Source organism: Bos grunniens, chromosome 16 (assembly GCF_055505025.1).
Source record: "Bos grunniens cultivar Pamir isolate PY7600 chromosome 16, Bosgru_T2T1.0, whole genome shotgun sequence".
Classification (NCBI taxonomy): Eukaryota; Metazoa; Chordata; class Mammalia; order Artiodactyla; family Bovidae; genus Bos; species Bos grunniens.
Window position 1 is genome coordinate 73,439,289 of NC_141180.1, and position 20,981 is coordinate 73,460,269.

Sequence of the window (20,981 nt, forward strand, 5' to 3'; positions counted from 1 at the left end):
TTTAAACATGCTGTATTTTTTCTCTTGAACTTCTTGTTTTTAGAATTTTAAATAGAATACAAAATCTGAAAGTGGGTAATGTTTAGTATTGAAGGCAAAAGAAGAAGAGGGTGGTAGAAGACGATAGTTGAGTTGGATAGTATCACTGACTCAATGGACATGAGGTTGAGCAAACTCCAGAAGATAGTGAAGGACAGGGGAGCCTGGCGTGCTGCAGTCCATGGAGTCACAAAGAGTACGACATGACTTAGTCACTGAAAAACAACAACAAGCCTTGATTTATAACAAAACTAAATATGATGTTGAAGGATATTAATAGATTGCTTTAAAGGGCTCTATTGTGTTTTGCTTCAAAGTATTCTAAGATTTCCAGCTTAATGTTAAGGATCCTATTCTCTCTTGGATCAATGTAATCAGGATTTTGCTTATAATACCGCTAGGCAACTTTTTATCATATGCCACCCCTGGTTTTCATGTTGTTAAATTCAATGATCAGTTCTCATCTTATTGTTGACAAAATTTGACATAGAAAATCAGCCCTACTATTTTTCACTTGACCTAATAAACTCAGAATCCCTTGAATGAACCTCTACTTCACTGTTTGCTTCTTCTGGTGTCTTTTCTTCTTTCTCTTCTGCCCATCTTCCTAATATGGGAAGGGTCTATGTATGTATTTAAGTATGTATTTAAGTATGTATTTTCTCTTCTTCTCAATCTATACACACTCCGCATCTAACGATGAGGAACTCCTTATCTCTAGCATCAACTCATCCCTCAAGCCTGTCCAATATATCCCATTCAACTACATACTTAGTATCTTATGTTATGGATCTAAAAGATACCTCAAATGTCCTGTGTAAAAACTACACTGATCTTGTTCAAACTTACACAAAGTGGAAACTATTATCATTAATGGTAATATTGTCATGTCAAAAGTTCAGGTCAAGAACTCCAGAGTCTTTCTACACATGTCTTTTTCTCACAGCATCCATTCAACCAGTTAGAAATTCCTAAGAACTCTGTCTTCTGAACATATCTAGCAATTAATCACTTTATCCTACCAAGCCATCTGCTACCAGGGCTTCCCAATTGGCATGGTGGTCAAGAACCCACAGGAGATGCAAGAGATGCAGGTTCAATACCTAGTTTAGGAAGATACCCTGGACTAGGAAATATATTAACCCATAATAGGTTACTTAGTGACACTTTTAACCAAATACATTCATTCTATCATTTTTGGAATAAATAAATATTTATTCTTTAAGTCTAATATTTAATATGGCAAATATCAATAGATATCCACAAAGAAGTTTTCTGTGATCTGCAAACATTTTAAAGAGTGTATAGAAATACACTTTGCACAAAAATATGTAAATAAATTTTCTTTTTAGAGAATGTATGTCACTTCCTAAACTGGACATGGAACAACAGACTGGTTCCAAATTGGGAAAGGAATACATCAAGGCTGTATACTGTCACCTTGATATTTAACTTATATGCAGAGTACATCATGAGAAACGCTGGACTGAATGAAGTACAAGCTGGAATCAAGATTGCGAGCAGAAATATCAATAATCTCAGATATGCAGATGACACCACCCTTATGACAGAAAGCAAAGAAGAACTAAAAAGCCTCTTGGAAGTGAAAGAGGAGAGTGAAAATGTTGACTTAAAACTCAACGTTAAAAAAACTAAGATCATGGTATCCAGCCCCATCATTTTATGGCAAACAGATGGGGAAACAATGGAAACAGGACAGACTTTATTTTGGGGGGCTCCAAAATCACTGCAGATGGTGACTGCAGCCATGATATTAAAAGACATTTGTTCCTTGGAAGAAAAGCTATGACCAACATAGACATCATATTAAAGAGCAGAGACATTACTTTGCCAACAAAGGTCCATCTAGTCAAGGCTATTGTTTTTCCAGTGGTCATGTATGGATGTGAAAGTTGGACCATAAAGAAAGCTGAGTGTCAAAGAATTGATGCTTTTGAACTATGGTGTTGGAGAAGGCTCTTGAGAGTCCCTTGGACTTCAAGGGGATCCAACCAGTCCTAAAGGAAATCAGTCCTAAATATTCACTGGAAAGACTGTTGCTGAAGCTGAAACTCCAATACTTTGGGCACCTGATGTAAAGAACTCACTCATTTGAAAAGACCCTGATGCTGGGAAAGAGTGAAGGCAGGAGAAGGGGATGACAGAGGATGAGATGTTTGGATGACATTACTGACTCAGTGGAATGAGTTTGAGTGAACTCTGGGAGTTAGTGATAGACAGGGAGGCCTGGCATGCTTGCAGTCCACGAGGTTGCAAAGAGCCAGACACTACTGAGTGACTGACCTGAATGAGTATTGACTTTTGTAGCTATTCTTTCTTCAGTTTCTGAACAAAAATATTCCCAAGATAAATTTTTATCTTGACCTCAAAAAAATTATGCTTAATACATCCATGTGTGGTAGGAAACATTTTCTCAAATTCCTAAAAGCTGCTAATGTGAGGCGTTAATCATTTTTCTTATTGAAAATAAATAAGTTTTCTGGTTTCATATAAAGTTTAAGTCTCTAACAACTGACTCTGGACTCATGAATCATGAAAAGTAAAAACAAGAGAACATATGGTGGCCTTTGCATATTTTCTCCAGAGAGTTCATTCTGAAGTTTTTCACAATTTGTCTTAAAATCTGACAGTATTACTAATCTAATTTCCATGGAGAAAGAAAAATATCCCCATTTTAACTTCTTTTTGGAGACTAGAGAGGAAAATTGCAAGTAAATTTTGGTGTTATATATATGTATACATCCGTTCACTTCAGTTCAGTCGCTCAGTCAGTGTCCGACTCTGAGACCCCATGGACTGCAGCACAACAGGCGTCCCTGTCCATCACCAACTCCTGGAGCTTTCTCAAATTCATGTCCATCAAGTCGGTGATGCCATCCAAGCATCTCATTCTCTGTCATACCCTTATCCTCCTGCCTTCAATCTTTCCCAGCATCAGGGTCTTTTCTAATAAGTCAGCTCTTTGCATCAGGTGGCCAAAGTTTTGGAGCTTCAACTTCAGCTATCAGTCCTTCCAACGAATATTCTGGGTTGATTTCCTTTAATATTCTTTATAATCCAGCTCAAATTTTATCTCCTTGAAGCCTACAGAGCAGTAATCTCTTCCAACAATGGAAGTGGTATGACATTTTTATATATTTGTTTTATACACTCATTCATTCATCCTACATTCTGGTTACTATTGTAGAGAGTGGGGATACAGATTGAACAAAATGAAGATGCACTTTAGGCAAATCATAAACAAGTAACCATTTGGATCAGTCTCTAAGGGGTATAAGAGGAAAGCTGCGGCTGCAGCTGCTAAGTCACTTCAGTCGTGTCTGACTCTGTGTGACTCCACAGACGGCAGCCCACCAGGATCCCCCATCCCTGGGATTCTCCAGGCAAAACACTGGAGTGGTTTGCCATTTTCTTCTCCAAGGCGTGAAAGTGAAAAGTAAAAGTGAAGTTGCTCAGTCGTGTCCAACTCTTAGCCACTCCATGAACCACAGCCTACCAGGCTCCTCCATCCATGGGATCCTCCAGGCAAGAGTACTGGAGTAGGGTGCCACTGCCTTCTCCTAAGACGAGAGCAAGCATGGAGTATATGTGCAAGGGGCTTCCCAAGTGGCTCAGTGGTAAAGAATCTGCCTGCCGATGCAGGAGATGTGGGTTCCACCCCTGTCTGGAAGACCACTTGGTGAAGGAAATGTCAACCATTCTTGTATTCTTTCCTGGGGAATCCCATGGACAGAGGGCTACAAGAAGATATGACTTAGAGACCAAAAGTCAGATATGACTTAGAGATTAAATGACAACACAAGTGGATAAGAACACTATCTTCTGTTGGGTAGTCTACAAAGGCCTTTCTGCTCAGGTGTCTTTTCTCAACTATTTATGGACTTATCACATACTTGTCACACAGTATTTAAGGTTAATATTTCTTTATACATCCTACAGAGTTCCAGCTCTTCCATGGGTTGTCTGTATCTGTTCACACACATATGCAATGTTTCCTTCCACATAGAGGAAACAGCACTGCTGGGTTCTCTTTTTTTTTCCTCCTACCATGGCATATATTCAGTTTAGGATAATGATCCTGCTTAAGCTTAGCTCTGGGCTTCCTGGCTCAGCTAGTAAAGAATCTTCCTCCAATGCAGGAGACCCCAGTTTCATATCTGAGTTAGGAAGATTCCCTGGAGAATCCATAGGCTACTCACTCAAGTATTCATAAGCTTCCCTGGTGGCCCAGATGGTAACAAATCCTCCTGCAATGAATGCAGGAGACCTCAGTTTGATCCCTGGATTGGGAAGATCCCCTGGAGGAGGGCATGGCAACTCATTCTAGTATTCTTGCTAGAAAATCCCCATGGACAGAGGAGTCTAGCAGGCTATCTATTCCATGGGGTTGGTCACAAAGATCAGATAGGACTGTGCCACTAAACACAGCACAACAGAAGCTTAGCTCTCTTCTTTCCTCCTCTCTTTTTCTTGGGAGCCAGCTTCCAAAAGAGCCGGGCATGTAGAAAGGCTCTAACCTGTTACTGTCTGAGTGACTGGGTTCATATCTAGGATCTGTTACTGGGAAGACCATCAGTCCACATACTTAAGCCACAGTGTTAAACGTTGACTTTTATTTTATTCCCATTGACTTTAATATTTTATTCTCATTTGCTTAACTCACTTCTTTTATGTCTTTATTCATTTGAAATCCAATGAGGAAAAGGGAGATTATTCGAAGCACCTTATTTAAGAATTACGAGGAAAGGATACGGAAAAAAAAATTATCGAGAAAAAAAAATTATCTAGAAGAAACAGAGATGAATGAGGAAACCATCAAGGAATTTAAACAGCAGAAGCTCATTTGACAAAAGGAGAATCAACCATTTAATTAAACATCTCTGAAATACTGAGTAAAGTGAGAAGATTAAAACTACATACCTGTGGAGCGGCCAACACAGAGTTCCTTTGTGACAGTGGAAGAAATGGTTTTAGTGTATGTGAGAAGCACAAGCTGGCTGGAATGAGATGAAGAGTGACAGACTGTGAAGCCTGTGCCGATAGCATATGAGGATGACTGCCTCGTGACCGCAAAGACGGAACGCGTCTGTGAAATGAAAGTGTAACGGCGCAAGCGCGAGGCTGTTATCGCGAGACCATTAGCATGGGGGTTAAAGGTCGGGGGCTCAGGATTCCCTGGTAGCTCAGAGGTTAAAGCGTCTGCCTGGAATGCGGGAGACCTGGGTTCTATCCCTGGGTCGGGAAGATCCACTAGAGAAGGAAATGGCAACCCACTCCAGTACTATTGCCTGGAAAATCCCATGCAGAGAGGGAGAAACCTGGTAGGCTACAGTCCATGGGGTCGCAAAGAGTCATACACTACTGAGCGACTTCACGTACTTACTTAAAGGTCAGGAGACCGTTAGCCTGGTGGTTAAAGGTCTTCCTGCTCCACTGATGATTAGCCTAGCGGTGGTCCTCTTGGCAGAGTGCAGCAAGACGTGGCCCTGGGTCTTATTCCGTGGCCCTCCAGGCCCTTTGGCCTCAGCACCATTGGGTTGGCTGGGGGCCCAGGACAGGCTGAGGACCCAGAACAGGCTGAGGATTGTGTCTCACAGAACTCTGGAGCCCCCGTGAAGGCCGGAGCCTCCCTTACCACCACCCACCGGCCAGGTCCAGACCTGGAAGCAGCCAGGAACCTCACCCCCTTCCACGCTCTGATCCCTGGAGTCCTCAGCAGCTGGAGGATATTACAGGATCATTAAGGTAAGAGCTTCAACCAACTTCTGTGTCTCCATTCAAGTTACCAAACTTGGTCCAGCATTGATCAGTTGTCCACCTCCAGAAGATGGCCAGAGGTCAAGGTTCAAGTGCAAGGACCTTGTACATCATTACTTCAGACCCACCTCTATGGTTGGGACTTCTCTCAATGAAGGGTGACTGTTGTGAGCTGGAGATTAACCTGATTGGTATTTGCTACAAATAATGCACTCCAGTTTAAATGAAAAGCCTAGGGACCAGCCTGCTATGAAGTGCCTCTCTGTCTAATATCTTAAAAAAATGTGTTAAAGACCCTTTGCTGAAAATAGGGAAACAAACTTATAAGAGCAAACCAGAAAAACAGAGTAGAATCACTGGGTATGGATCAGGACCTATTTGAATTTCCTGTTATTTCGTTGTAATACTCCTCAGCTCTGTAGTGTCTGCCAAAGATTCTCCTTGACTCAATGACCTGTCTTACTGGACTCACATCCTCCATGAATTAACCTCCGCTTCTCGCTAGTTTTACATTTTGCCCTTCATTGTTGTTGTTCAGTTGCTAAGTTGTGTCCAACTGTTTGCAACCCCATGGACTGCAGCATGCCAGGTTCCCCTGTCCTTCACTGTTTCCCCAAGTTTGCTCAAATTCACATCCATGAAGTCAGTGATGCCATCTAACCATTTCATCCTCTGTCACCCCCTTCTTCTCCTGCCCTCAGTCTTTCCCAGCATCAGAGTTTTATACAATAAGTTGGCTCTTGGCATCAGGTGGCTAAAGTATTGGAGCTTCAGCTTTAGCACAGTTCTTCCAATGAATATTCAGGGTTGATTTCCTTTAGGATGGACTGGTTTGATCTCCTTGTTGTCTGAGGGACTCTCAAGATTCTTTTCCATCACCACAATTTGGGAAACATCAATTCTTTGGTGCTCAGCCTCCTCTTTAATTTCTTCTTTATCCAGCCCTTCCTTAGAGAAACAGCCTTACTACCAATGACACCATTTAATTATATGTGAAAATATTTAGCAGTGTTCCTGACAATCAATTGCTTAATTCTAGTTAAATATTAGGTTGTTTTTCTTTTTTCCTAGAGACAGTTTCCTTTGAGAGTATACTGTTCATATGAAAGAGAGCATCCTTCATACTAATGAAGGACAAATTCTTCAGTAAGTGCTGTGATGCTTTTTAGACATTATACAGAGAGACAGCTGCTAGTCATTTATATAGAAATCTGTTTAGACTGACATCTGCCATATTCCCAATAAAAGCAAAGCATTTATCTAAACCTATGAATGTTTTAGTAAATGCTTTCTTTGAAATTCTAGAGTACTTAAATCAGAAGCCTTTTGCTAAATTAATAACAACTTGTTGAATCAAAGTAGGACTAAGTCAATAATAAATAGAGAAGAATTTTATTGATTACCACTTAAAAAAATAAAATTACACTCCAGTTGGCATAAATTTTGTAGCTGCTCAGTGAGCACATTTCCTCTCCTCCTGCACATGGCCATGCATTCTGGAGACTGGGTGTGATGGAAATGATCCATGCCACTTCTGCGTTCCATTAGTAATTCCCAAATTGCTCCTTCATGATCATTTCCCCCTCAACAAGCTGGAGGAAGACAAGCAGGACTAGCCTGGAATTCACATGTTGAAAATAACAAACGTACAAGGAAGGGTTCTAGGTCCTTGAAGATCCTCTTAGAGTAAATCTACCCAGTGCACAGGACTGTTTGGGACTTCATGTAATTAATAAATAAATTCAGGTGGTAAGTCCGCCATGGTCTGGGTTTATCTTTGGAGCTGTAAGCATCACCTGCACCAGTAGTTCCATATCCTGTCTTTCTTATTTTCCCAAGCTGAAATATACATGCATGTTTGAGAGCCAGCCTTCAACAGTCTTAGAATGACAGCAGCTGGGTCTATGAGCAGAGTCTCCTGTAACAGTGGCACCATGAACTATTATGAACTCCCCTCCTGCACCTAGACTCCTGTTTAAAAGAAAATCAAATATCTGTTATCTTTGAGCTGCTGTGTTACGGGAGCCCTTTCTTCCAAAGATTGACCCTACACCCTAAATCTGTACTGCTCATGGCTTTGATTGCAACAGGATTGCCTGTAAGGCATGTTAAAAGCTAGATTTCTGTTAATCATAGATGTTAACCCCCAACTTGAAACAATAAATACAAAGATAGAATTATTTTATCATAATTGCTGAAGCAGATTTACGCATAATAAATGAGGCATGAAAGAATATAAAGCTAACCCTTAAAATACAGTTGTGACACTAAACATGCTACACATTAGTTACACTTTGAAGAAGTAGGGCCTGTGCACTATGATTGAAACACTCTTCAAAGTAGCAAACTTGGCCTTTGTCTCACCTGTTCTACCTTTTCAGTCTAGATAAATTTCACCAGGAATGATAATGACATTAGAATCATGGCTTCTTAATATTTGGATATAAGTATCTTCATTTGACTCCTTGGTCACTTTTTTTTTTTTTTGCTTTAAAGCTGTAGAAATTTTAAAGAATTCTGAGAGCCAAGTATAAACATGTTCTTATATCAGTGAAACCAAAGCCAAATTCACAACCTACTGATAATATGTGTAGACTAATATACAGAATAGAGAAAAATACCAGAACAAAATGAATTAGGGCATTATTCTTGACCCTGGAATTAAGGGACAAGTCAATTCATGATGTTGGATTTTCTCCTCTTCATTTACAAAATGGCAGCAGTGCTTTTTGCTGTCATCTCATTAAGCTATATTGTGTGTGTGTGTTCAGCCATGTCTGACTCTTTGTGATCCAATGGACTGCAGCCCACCAAGTTCTTCTGTCCATGAGATATTCCTGACAAGAATACTGGAGTGGGCTGCCATTTCTTTCTCCAAGCTTGTACTAAGTAGGTGGAAATGTAAAGTTCTAAACAAACATGTTTATTTGGATAACCAAGCTCATAATTTAAGTATGTTAAGCCAATTAATTTATTTTTGAACATTATCTGCTAATCTAGAATAAGAAGCAAGCTAAAGAGGAAAGAAGTTACTTGATTTGCACTTGTATGTGTTCAGATTTACTCACTTATTACTCTTTCCTTTGCACAACAAAGTGAGCAAAATACTGTTTGCAAATGTGGTAAATCGAAGTATCCAAATGAAAACATTTACTCCAAAGGGAATGGTTTTGCCTTACAGACAAATTAAAAACCAGCTGTGCCAGCCTTCATGGAAAACATTATACAGCAACCAGTTTGTGCACAAATGAGTCATTTTAATGAATATAATACATAATACTGCTGGTGGCATTATTTTGACAGGCTAGGTTTATTAAGGTCATTGAGTTAAAAATAATAAAACATTTTTGTGTAAAATAACTGAAAATTGCTCTAAAAAGTATCTTTTAAGTTCAAAAGGAAGGGTTCTTCCTACATTAAGTTCAGTTTCTTGCATTTGCTATTGTAACACAGACATAACACATAGACAATACAAAATAGTGCATAGTAATTTAGGTAAGAGTTTTATAGTTCAAAGCAGAAAATCCAACAGGAGTGCTATTGGCAAGCTATTATTATATAAAATAAATTAATGGAAATATAGCCATGTACTCAACAGTACTGAGTTAATTCCAGGAATGAACAGTGTCCAGACTGCTAAAACTTCAGTACTGAATAATTCATTGCTTCATAGAGCTAGCCTTCTAATAAAGAAGAACAGATACTAAACAACAAATTATGTTACTGACATTCAGTCATAATTTTAATAATTTAATTTTGTATTTCCTTAGGTGACTTAAATTACTTCATTTTAATTTGATTCAGTTTAAAAGTATGCATTTTTAATTGTGTCATACATGACTATAGTATTTGGGAATGTAACAGTAAACTGAAAAAAAAAAATTAAATCTCTGCTCTAATAAAGTTTCAATTTTCATGAGGCTGAGAATCCTAAAATTGTATGTTACATAGACTATTACTAGGTGCCTCTTCATGGTTCACAGCTTTGTCATGGTGAGGGGTTGTGCATAGCTGAATGAAGCTATGAGCCATGCCATGCAGGGTCACTGGTGATTAGTGCTATGAAAGAAAAGAAATGAATTTAGGAGAATTAGAGTGTTATAATATTCAAGAGCGGATTTAGGGAATTATTTACTGAGATAAGTCAAATATTGAAGGAGCTGCAGGATGTGGAAAATGGGAAGATATTTGAAATGTATTTCCAGGCAGACGAAACAAGAAGTATTAAAGTCCATGAAGCAGAAGTGTGTTCAGTGAAAAGTAAGTTCAGTAGGGTGAAGAAAGGTGTCAGGGGAAGATGAATAGAAGATAAGGAGATAAAGTGTTATGGACTGAATGTGTCCCCACAAATTGATATATTGAACTCCTAACTCCCAATATGATGATACTTAGATATGGGGCTTTGAGGAAGTAATTAGGGTTCAGTTCAGTTCAGTTGTTTAGTTGTGTCCTCTAGTCTCTGTAACCCCATGCACATACCAGACTTTCCTGTCAGTCACCATCTGACACTATATAAGTAAGATGAAGGAAGCACATGTGATGTAAATTACTGTAGAAAACCCTAACGATGACAAACTCTGACAAACATGATTTTAAAAACATAATCTGAAGATAATAAATTGGGACATGTTGCTAATGCAGTCAAGAACAAAACCAAGAAGATGAATGAGAGGATTTCAAGAGCAAAGACAATTTTACTTCCTTTTTTAAATCCAAAGTTCGGAACAGAAGGTCTATTTGCAAAGTGTACAATGTCCATTTCAAAAGAATGATTTTTGACACATTTTCTATACCTAGAAAAGCACCATTATGTTTTGTTTTTGTTTTTGTTTTTTTGTTTGTTTTGTTTTTTAAAGGACACTCCTAGAAAAACTGGAAAAATCAAGATTTGGTGTTTTGTATTAAATTCTGCTTTAAGTCAGTTTTAAGCAGTTTGCTATTATATAGTAATTTAGTTAATTTCCTTCAGTTCAGTTCAGTCACTCAGTCATGTCTGACTCTGCAACCCCATGGACTGCAGCACTCCAGGCTTCCCTGTTCATCACCAACTCCGGGAGCTTGCTCAAACCCATGTCCATTGAGTCAGTGATGCCCTCCAAGCCTCTCATCCTCTGTCATCCTCTGCTCTCCCGCTTACAGTCTTTTTCAAAATCAGGGTCTTTTCTAATGAGTCACTTCTTCACATCAGGTAGCCAAAGTATTGGAGGTTCAGCTTCAGCATCAGTCCTTCCAATGAATATTGAGGACTGATTTCTTTTAGGATTGACTGGTTGGATCTCCTTGCCATCCAGGGGACTCTCAAGAGTCTTCTCCAACACCATAGTTCAATAGCATCAATTCTTTGGTGCTCAGCTTTCTTTATGGTTCAACTCTTGCATCCATACGTGCCTACTGGAAAGACCATAGCTTTGACTATACAGACCTTTGTCAGCAAAATTATGTCTCAGCTTTTTAATATGCTGTCTATGTCTGTCTGACTAATTAGGGTTAGATGATATACAGTGGAAGTGAGAAATAGATTTAAGGGCCTAGATCTGATAGATAGAGTGCCTGATGAACTATGGAATGAGGTTCGTGACATTCTACAGGAGACAGGATTCAAGACCATCCCCTTGGAAAAGAAATGCAAAAAAACAAAATGGCTGTCTGGGGAGGCCTTACAAATAGCTGTGAAAAGAAGAGAAGTGAAAAGCAAAGGAGAAAAGGAAGGATATAAGCATCTGAGTGCAGAGTTCCAAAGAATAGCAAGAAGAGATAAGAAAGCCTTCTTCAGTGATCATTGCAAAGAAATAGAGGAAAACAACAGAATGGAAAAGACTAAAGATCACTTCAAGAAAATTAGAGATACCAAGGGAACATTTCATGCAAAGATGGGCTCCATAAAGGACAGAAATGGTATGGACCTAACAGAAGCAGAAGATATTAAGAAGAGGTGGCAAGAATGCACAGAAGAACTAACAAAAAAGATCTTCACGACCCAGATAAACACGATGATGTGATCACTGACCCAGAGCCAGACATCCTGGAATGTGAAGTCAAGTGCGCCTTAGAAAGCATCACTATGAACAAAGCTAGTGGAGGTGATGGAATTCCAGTTGAGCTATTTCAAATCCTGAAAGATGATGCCATTAAACTGCTGCACTCAATATGGCAGCAAATTTGGAAAACTGAGCAGTGGCCACAGGACTGGAAAAGGTCCCTTTTCATTCCAATTCCAAAGAAAGGCAATGCCAAAGAATGCTCAAACTACCGCATAATTGCACTCATCTCACATGCTAGTAAAGTAATGCTCAAAATTCTCCAAGCCAGGCTTCAGCAATATGTGAACCGTGAACTTCCTGACGTTCAAGCTGGTTTTAGAAAAGGCAGAGGAACCAGAGATCAAATTGCCAACATCCGCTGGATCATCGAAAAAGCAAGAGAGTTCCAGAAAAAAAAAAAAAAACATCTATTTCTGCTTTATTCACAAAGCCTTTGACTGTGTGAATCACAATAAACTGTGGAAAATTCTGAAAGAGATGGGAATACCAGACCACCTGACCTGCCTCTTGAGAAATCTGTATGCAGGTCAGGAAGCAACAGTTAGAACTGGACATGGAACAACAGACTGGTTCCAAATATGAAAAGGAGTACGTCAAAGCTGAATATTGTCACCCTGCTTATTTAACTTATATGCAGAGTACATCATGAGAAATGCTGGGCTGGAAGAAGCACAAGCTGGAATCAAGATTACCGGGAGAAATATTAATAACCTCAGATATGCAGATGACACCACCCTTATGGCAGAAAGTGAAGAGGAACTCAAAAGCCTCTTGATGAAAGTGAAAGTGGAGAGTGAAAAAGTTGGCTTAAAAGCTCAACATTCAGAAAACGAAGATCATGGCATCCAGTCCCACCACTTCATGGGAAATATATGGGGAAACAGTGGAAACAGTCAGATTTTATTTTTGGGGGGGGCTCCAGAATCACTGCAGATAGTAACTGCAGCCATGAAATTAAAAGACACTTACTCTTTGGAAGAAAAGTTATGACCAACCTAGATAGCATATTCAAAAGCAGAGACATTACTTTGCCAACAAAGATCCGTCCAGTCAAGGCTATGGTTTTTCCAATGGTCATGTATAGATGTGAGAGTTGGACTGTGAAGAGAGCTGAGTGCCAAAGAATTGATGCTTTTGAAGTGTGGTGTTAGAGAAGACTCTTGAGAGTCCCTTGGACTGCAAGGAGATCCAACCAGTCCATTCTGAAGGAGATCAGCCCTGGTATTTCCTTGGAAGGAATGATGCTAAAGCTGAAACTCCAGTACTTTGGCCACCTCATGGGAAAAGTTGACTCATTGGAAAAGACTCTGATGCTGGGGTGGATTGGGGGCAGGAGGAGAAGAGGACGACAGAGGATGAGATGGCTGGATGGCTTCACTGACTCGATGGACGTGAGTCTGAGTGAACTCCGGGAGTTGGTGATGGACAGGGAGGCCTGGCGTGCTGCGATTCATGGGGTTGCAAAGAGTCAGACACGACTGAGCGACTGAACTGAACTGAACTGAAATGATGTCATTAGTGACTCAGTTGTGTCCAACTCTTTGTGACTCCATGACCTGTAACATCTATCCATGGAAATCTCCAGGCAAGGATATTGGAGTGAGTAGCCTCTCTCTTCAGGGGTTTTTCCCAACCCAGGAATTGAACCCAAGTCTCCTGCATTGCAGGCAGACTTTTTACCATCTGAGGTCATTAGACTGGAAAATTCAGGAATTCAGCATAAGATGGTGTCCAGCTCTAAGCCCACTAGGAAGATGTCATGTATATGATGAAGCATTCTTCCTCTAAATTGGAATTTGTTCCAAGCCATGACCTACCCCCAGATGGCAGAGAGCCCAGAAGTTTAGGCATCCTTGTGGAAGAACACTAAAGATGTAACCCGCTCTATGTGAAAGCAAGCTATCCTCATCATCCCAGTGAAAGGAATGCTTAAAAGTGCCTTTGGAATGTCAGTTACTAAGTACCTTCAGCTTGGGCCATAGCGCATAGGAATCACAATGTCTAGGAAACACTTTAGGCCCCCAACTGCTGAACTGTGGTGTTGAGCCATTTATTACCCAAAGTGATTCACCAGGTGCCTGAGGCCTTCCACACAGGTGAAACGGGGCTGCTGAATAGATAAACAGTCTCAGAGAGGGCTTCTCTTCCTGGGGCTCAGCAGTGAGGACAACTGTTTATTTCTCCCTCAGGCAGCCAGTTGGAGAAGAAAATGGCAAGCCACTCCAGTATTCTTGCCTGGCAAATTCCATGGACAGAGGAACCTGGCAGGCTAAAGTCCATGGGGTTACAAAGAGTTGGACATGACTGAGTGACTGAACCAGGCAGCCAGTATTTTTTTAGCTATTTATTTTCTTTCTTTCTTTTTTAAAATTTTTATTGGAGTATAGTTGCTTTTAGGTTTCACTGGTGGTTCAATGGTGAAGAATCCGCCTGCCATGCAGGAGACTTGTTTTCCATCCCTGGGTTAGGAAGATCCCCTGAAAAAGGAAATGGCAACTCCAGTATTCTTGCCTGGAGAATCCCATGGACAGAGGAGCTTGGCAGGCTACAATCCATGGGGTTGCAAAGAGTCAGACATGACTGAATGACTAAAAGCAAACAACAGTTACTTTATAGTGTTGTATTAGTTTTTGTTTGTTTGTTTGTTTTTACTGTACTTCAGAGTGAAATACACACACACACACACAGATATATATGTGTATACATATATCCTCTCTTTTTCCAATTTCCTTCCCATTTAGGTCACCTACAAATGGGTAACAAATGCATGAAAAGATGCTCAGCAATCACTAATTATTAGAGAAATGAAGTCAAAACTTCAATGAGGTATTACCACACACAGATCAGAATGGCCAGCCTAAAAAAAGACTATGAAAAGTAAATGTGGGACAGTGTGTGGAAAAAAGGGAACCCTCATGCTCCATTGGTGGGAATGTAAATTGGTACAGACACTATGGAGAGCACTATTCAGGTTCCTAAGAAAAACTAAAATAGAACTACCATTAGACCCAGCTATCCCATTACTAGGCATATACCCAGAGAAAACTGTAATTCAAAAAGACAACCTGCCAGTTTTGTATTTGAGAGCCAGAAGCATTAGGTGCAGGTGTAGGTAGTAGGGTGGGTATGTGGTCTTCCATATACCCCACAAGGATGGCCCTGATTACAGTACTTCCTGACAGGAACTTGGGGCAAAAGTGAGCAGGAAGGCACATAGATAATAGACCTATTCATTCAGTGGCAGGATATACAGCTTTGGGAATTGGTAGGAGCCCTAGAGAACCCACCTATAGTCAGGCTTGCACAGTGGTCCCAGAGGTGGTGGCCTCAGTGCCCATATCAGAAGCTATGATTCTTCCCCACTCCCCTTTGGACTCTAATCCTCGCATAGACCCTTCTGTTCTCCTGGAAACAGATGGACCTTGGCCTAACCTCTAGTACTATTTTATTTTTTTCTGTTTTGTCTTATTTTTTAAAGCCCCAAAGACCTGGGTCAAAGTTGGTGAGGTGCTTGATGCACCTCCAGATTCATGGGACAGGTGAGAGGGAATAACACTCATATTAATCATAGGACAATCATAAGGGCCTTAGCAATGTTGCCTGTGGCAACCAGATACTTGGCCTCAGGAGCTTAACCATCTACTCCGTTGAGACCTCATGTTCGAATAACCAGACCTAGGCATTCCTTTGGGAAGGTTTTTGCCCAGATGGTCCAGGAGAGGGTACCTAAATATCATTTGTACCTGTTTATATTTTATTTTTTTTGTTAGATTTTCTATTTTGACTGAAGCTGCCTTTTCTGTGTCCATGTTTGTCATTTAAGATTTGGGTTGTGTTGTGGATAGATAGAACTGACCTCATCAGGAGATTTAATTGGACTTAATAACCAGAATGAGCTGCTTGAGCAAATATGGAAATCTGACTGTGGCTAATAGTCTCATCACCTGCTGTTCCCACTACCTAATTATAGAATCAAGAGACAACCAGAGTGGCTTTCAGGGTCACTCTGGCCTCAGTGAGGATGGTCTAGACTGTTTTTCAGTGACAGGGACCTCATCTCATATGAACAAACTAGTGAGAGCCGAAGTAGTACCCAAAGGAGGAAGAGGGTCTGGAATGCTGTGATCCACATGTTCTTCTTCCTCCTTAGGCAGAGAGGCTGATGTCAAGGCACTCTAGAGGAGAGGGTCTATTTCCAGGAATGAGTTCAAAGTTGAAAATTAATTAGTCACCAATTTAAAAACAAATTAACCAGCTAAAGACCAGGAACAAGACAAGGATATCCACTAGAAATCTACCCAGAGCAATTAGTGAAGAAAATGAATTAAAGGCATTCAGATTGAAAAGGAAGACCGAAAAATATCTCTATTCCTAGACAACAAAATCCTGTATGTAGACAACCCTAAGGAATGCTGTAAACTGTTTTGGAACTAATAAACAAATTGAGCAGCTTTGCTGGTCCCATGATGAATATACAAAAATCAGTTGTATTTTCCACACACTTGCAATGGAAAATCCAAAATAGAATTAAGAAAGCAATTCCAGTTATGATAGCATCAGAAAGAAAAATATAATAAATTTAACCAATACACTGCAAACACATAAACTGAAGACAATGAAAGAGTTGAAATAAACAAAAAATGATTCAAATAAATGGAAAATGTTCACTAAATTCAATACGGTACATAAGATTGCCTTCACTCAGTCGTGTCCAACTCTTTGTGACCCGTGGACTGTAGCCTACCAGGATCCTGTGTCCATGGGATTTTCCAGGCAATAGTACTAGGATGGGTTGCCGTTTCCTTTTCTAGGGGATCTTCCTGACCCAGGGATCAAACCTGGGTCTCCTGCATTGTAGACAGACACTTTACCATCTGAGCCACCAGGGAAGTCCTACATAAGATTGCAGTACTCACCAAATTGTCTAAAGATTGAATACAATCTCTATCAGAGGCCCAACAGGTTCCACTGCAGAAATTGACAAACACAGTCTAAAATTCATGTAAAGTGGCAGGGGACTTAAAAAGCCAAAACAGCTTTAAAAAATAAAAGTTGTTAGACTCATAGCTCCCAGTTTCAGATTTTATTACAAACCATAGTATTCAAAACAGTGTGGTACTTGCATAAAGATAGACACATAGACCAGTGGAATAGGACTGAGAGTCCAGAAATAAAACTATATCTGTAGTCAATTGATTTTTAGCAAAGGAATCAACATTGTTCAACTGGGAAAGAATAGTCTTTTTCAACAACTGATGCTGGGACAACTGGATAGCCACATGCAAAATAATGAAATTGGACTCTTACCTCATGCTATTACACAATTTATCTAGAAGTAGATGTAACATCTAAAAATAAAAACTGAAACTACAAAACTTTTAGAAGAAAACACAGGGACAAATTTCTGTGACCTCAGATTTCACAGACGATTCTTAGATATGACACCAAAAGTATAAGCAACAAAAGAAAAAAAATTTAATTAGATTTCATCAAAATTAAAAACACTTCTGCTTCATGAGAAACTATCAAGGGAAGTGAAAAGATAAAAGAAATTATTTAAAAATTAAATTTGTGATAAGGTTCTTTTTATCTAGGATATGCAGAAACATGACAGTTCAAGTAGAAGAAGACAACCCAATTAAAAAATGGGTCAGGAACCTGAATAGATATTTCTGTAAAGAAGTTATGTGAATGACCAATAAGCACATGAAAAGATGCTCAGCATCATTAACTACCTGGGAAATCCAGACTGAAACCACAATGAGTTTTCTTTCACTTTATACTCACTAATATGGCTATAATCAAAAAGTCAGATTATAAGTGGTAGCAAGAACGTGAGAGTTGGACTGTGAAGAAAGCTGAATGCCAAAGAATTGATACTTTTGAACTGTGATGTTGGAGAAGACTCCTGAGAGTCCCTTGGACTGTAAGGAGATCCAACCAGTCCATTCTAAAGGAGATCAGTCCTGGGTGTTCATTGGAAGGACTGATGCTAAAGCTGAAACTCCAATACTTTGGCCACCTCATGCGAAGAGTTGACTCATTGGAAAAGACTCTGATGCTGGGAGGGATTGGGGTCAGGAGGGGAAGGGGATGACAGAGGGTGAGATGGCTGGATGGCATCACCGACTCAATGGACATGAGTTTGAGTGAACTCTGGGAGTTGGTAATGGACAGGGAGGCCTGGCGTGCTGTGATTCATGGAGTCGCAAAGAGTCGGACATGACTGTGTGACTGAACTGAACTGAACTGAAGGATAAGAAGTATCAAACTCCTTATAGACTGCTGGTGGGAATATAAAATGGTATAGCCATACTTGAAAACAATCTGGTGATTTATGAAACATTTCCATATGTAACCTTATTACCCAGAAATTCCACCCCTTGGTAGATACCTAAGAGAAACTAAAATGCATGTCCACACAAAAATTAGTAGAAGAATATTTATACCAACCTGCTTGGGAAGATCCCCTGAAGAAGGAAATGGCAACCCACTCTAGTACTCTTGCCTGGAAAAGTCTATGGACTGAGGAGCCTGGTGGGCTACAGTCCATGGGGTCGCAAAGAGTCGGACATGACTGAGCGACTTCACTTTCACTTTATTAATAATAGCCAAAAGATGGAAACAACCTGAATTCTATCACCTGAAAAATGGATAAATGAAATGTAGTATATCTATACACTGGAGTATTATTTAGTCATAAGAACGTGATGGAGTAGTGATACATGCTACAATATTTATGTATTTTGAAACCATGATGTTAAGTGAAAGCAGCTAGTCACAGAATGCCACATAATATGTGAATTGTTCAGAATGGGTAAATCTATAGAGATAAGAGGGGTTTCCCTGGTGGCTCAGTGGTAAAGAATTCACCTGCAATGCAAGAGACCCAGTTTTGATCCCTGGGTCAGGAAGATCCCCTGGAGAAGGACATGGCAACCCACTCCAATATTATTGCCTGGCAAATCCCATGGACAGAAGAGCCTGGCGGCTACAGTCCACAAGGTCACAAAGAGTCAGAGAGGTCTAAAGTGACTAAGCAGAGACATATTCATAAAGACAGAAACCAGGTTAAGGGTTACTTAGGTTTGAGTTGAGGGCTTAATGTGAATATAAGATGGTAATACCTAAAGAGTTCATGGTTTCTTTTTGTGGTGATGGAGAGTATAAAATTGAGAATAATGATGGTTGTGTATTTCTGCCTATATAGTAAAACAGTGAGTTATACCCACTAAGGAGGTAAACTGTATGTTATGTGAATTATATTTCAATGAAGCCACTATAAAGAAAAGTAAAGCATTTGGTGAAGAATTGATGATAGGAAAAACAGTTTTTTAGAATTTCTATAATAAAAAGGAATTTAATGGGGTCAGAACTAGATGAAATAACATGGTCAGGGGAAGTTTGGGGGGTTTTATTTATTATTTTTTTTTAATAAGGAAGCACAAAGTGGAGAAAAATGAGCAAGAAATTTATGGAGGATGTTTAGGTGCTGAAAAGAGCATGTGAGACAATTTAACAAATACAATGGCTTTATGACAAATATTCTATCAGAAAACTTAGTTACTTCTACTTAAATGAACATTGATTTTGACCCTAAGTAACTTGAGCTAATCAAGCCAAGTTTACTACTCCTTATTTATGAAACTGGAATTTTTACTTTTTTAGCCCTAAAATCTAAAATCAGTTTGCATTCTATTTCATAATCTGAGATTTGGATAATGCTATTTATTTTTCCAAATTTATTTTTACAAACTCTGATCACTCTTTTGCGTCCCCAATTTCAAATATATATATATATATATATATATATATATATATATATATATATATATAACTCAAATATATCTAGAGTGATATAAACTCTACTGTATATATAAGTTGATATGTATATTTCCAATAATCATGCTGAGTATCTTATGTTGTCATTTTGGCAACTGTGTCAGAGTTGTATTAAAATTATGACCCTTTTACAGATAAGGAAATTGAGGCTCAGTTACACTAAAAACAAAACAAAAATTGCTCAAAGTTATACATTTAGTAGATGTCAGAAATGGAACATGAGTGAGTCCTGAACATGGGATCACTTAGTGACCAAGTTAGAATTGTTGTACATGGTCAAATTTCTTTCCCTAGTTCAGTTCAGTTCAGTCACTCAGTTTATTGTGATCCACACAATACGGCTTTGGCATAGTCAATAAAGCAGAAATAGATGTTTTACTAGAACTCTCTTGCTTTTTCAATGATCCAGCAGATGTTGGCAATTTGATCTCTGGTTCCTCTGCCTTTTCTAAAACCAGCTTAAACATCAGGAAGTTCACGGTTCATGTATTGCTGAAGCCTGGATTGGAGAATTGTGAGCATTACTTTACTAGCATGTGAGTAGTGCAATTGTGTGGTAGTTTGAGCACTCTTTGGCATTGCCTTTCTTTGGGATTGGAATGAAAAGGGACCTTTTCCAGTCCTGTGGCCACTGCTTAGTTTCCAAATTTGCTGGCATATTGAGTGCAGCACTTTCACAGCATCATCTTTCAGGATTTGAAAGAGCTCAACTGGAATTCCATCACCATGCTTCCTAAGGCCCACTTGACTTCACATTCCAGGATGTCTGGCTCTGGGTCAGTGATCACACCATCGTGATTATCTGGGTCGTGAAGTTCTTTTTTGTACAGTTCTTCTGTGTATTCTTGCCATCTCTTCTTAATATCTTCTGCTTCTGTTAGGTCCATACCATTTCTGTCCTTTATGGAGCCCATCTTTGCATGAAATGTTCCCTTGGTATCTCTAATTTTCTTGAAGCTGTCCCTAGCATCAGCTTGCTTTAAAGAAAGGAGTCTGGGATTTTTAAATGTTTAAAGACCATCATGCTCTGTTTTCTTGCATTTAGATAGGAATCTTCAGCCAAACGTAGGCTACTCCATTTCTTTTAAGGGATTCCTGGCCGCAGTAGTAGATATAATGGTCATCTGAGTTAAATTCACCCATTCCAGTCCATTTTAGTTTGCTGATTCCTAGAATGTTGATGTTCACTCTCACCATCTCCTGTTTGACCACTTCCAATTTTCCTTGATTCATGGACCTAACATTCCAGGTTCCTGTGCAATATTGGTCTTTACAGCATCA

At 39.5% G+C, this 20,981-nt stretch overlaps 1 long non-coding RNA gene across 1 annotated transcript in view; it reads left to right on the forward strand.

Annotated features, from left to right (window-relative positions):
- The first annotated feature begins 4,084 nt into the window (after positions 1-4,084).
- The window catches only part of LOC147356999 (uncharacterized), a 76,120-nt gene continuing 59,223 nt past the window's right edge, over positions 4,085-20,981 (forward strand). Inside the window, exon 1 of the long non-coding RNA XR_015143707.1 lies at positions 4,085-5,805. This is a non-coding gene — a long non-coding RNA (uncharacterized LOC147356999). The remainder of the gene's footprint in view (positions 5,806-20,981) is intronic.